This window comes from Chenopodium album, chromosome 6 (assembly GCF_948465745.1).
Source record: "Chenopodium album chromosome 6, dcCheAlbu1.1, whole genome shotgun sequence".
In the NCBI taxonomy this organism is placed as follows: Eukaryota; Viridiplantae; Streptophyta; class Magnoliopsida; order Caryophyllales; family Amaranthaceae; genus Chenopodium; species Chenopodium album.
In genome coordinates, this window is record NC_137839.1 from 46,360,668 (window position 1) to 46,361,880 (window position 1,213).

Sequence of the window (1,213 nt, forward strand, 5' to 3'; positions counted from 1 at the left end):
AAGAAAAACAAGCAACAAGCATAAATCAAATGGTAAGTAAGTAAGAGATGAAAGAAGGAAGATATTCTCACTAATATTGATGATTTAAAATGAAGAAATCCAAACTTGATTGATCAAATGTTGAGTTACAAATCCTAAACCAAGAACTTCTCTCTAAATTCTCTCTCTAAAACTAAGCTAATGAAATATTATCAAAAAGTTGGTTTCAAAAAGGTTCAAAAAGGAATTACAATTCTATTTATAAGCAAAGAAGAAACCGGCAAATCCCGCGCCCTCTCCCGATGAACCCGCGGCCGCGGAGAAATGGGTACGGAACCCTCCGCGGGCTATCTAGGCAACACCCACGCCAGCGGCAGTATAAACCCGCGCCCGCGGCCAAAGATGTCGCGCCCGCGGGTAATCCCTTGCTCCCAAAGCTCAATCAGGGGGCCGCGGTCTCTCTGAGACGGAGCGCCCTCTCCAAGTTTCCCGCGCCCGCGGGGCAACCGCGGGTAGTTCCTGCCAAAATCTGGCCATTTGTGCTTCTTGAGCCCGCGCCCGCGGCTTCGCTGACCCGCGCCCGCGGCCTACTTGAGGGCTCTCCAAGGCCTCTCAAAGCCCTCTCTAGCCTAATGCTTCTTCCTTGCTTGGTCATTAAGGTCCCAACTTGATTCCTTTGCAAAGGTGATTCTCCAAGTACCTACACAAGCAAACAAAGAAAGGAAATAAAAGGGAAAAAGAGCCAAATAAAAGGAAAACACGAGAAAAACACGAGAACCATAAAGAAAAGAGGAGAAAGAGAAACTAAAGGAAAAAGGACCTAAAATAAGAGAAGAAAGCATGAAAAAGGGAAAGAAATAACCCTAAAATACTACCCTATGAGTGCCATAAATGACACTCATCAGGAGAAGACCGCCGAAATGAGAAGGAAAATAGCATCATTTGAGCAAGAAACCGATGAAAGTCTTGGTGAAGCTTAGGAAAGATTCAAAGAGTTGGTGCAAGCGTGTCCTCACCATGAGTATAATCAAGGGTTGCTCATGCGGTTTTTCTACGATGGATTGGATCCCATGTCAGGAGCCAACTTGGAGGCAGGGGCGGGTAGTCAATTAATAAAAATCCCCAAAATTAAGTTAAAGCAACAATAGAAGAGGTAGCATAGAACTACTCTTGGGGGGGGGGGGGGGGGCGAAGAAGGAATGCTCCAAAGAGAGGTGGGATTTACGAATTGGAT

General features: G+C 45.8%; 1 non-coding gene across 1 annotated transcript; it reads right to left on the reverse strand.

Annotated features, from left to right (window-relative positions):
• Positions 1-897: 897 nt before the first annotated feature.
• On the reverse strand, positions 898-1,004 carry LOC145637546 (small nucleolar RNA R71). The gene has a single exon (XR_014114318.1). It is a non-coding gene; the product is annotated as a small nucleolar RNA R71 (small nucleolar RNA).
• Between the last annotated feature and the right edge of the window lie 209 nt (positions 1,005-1,213).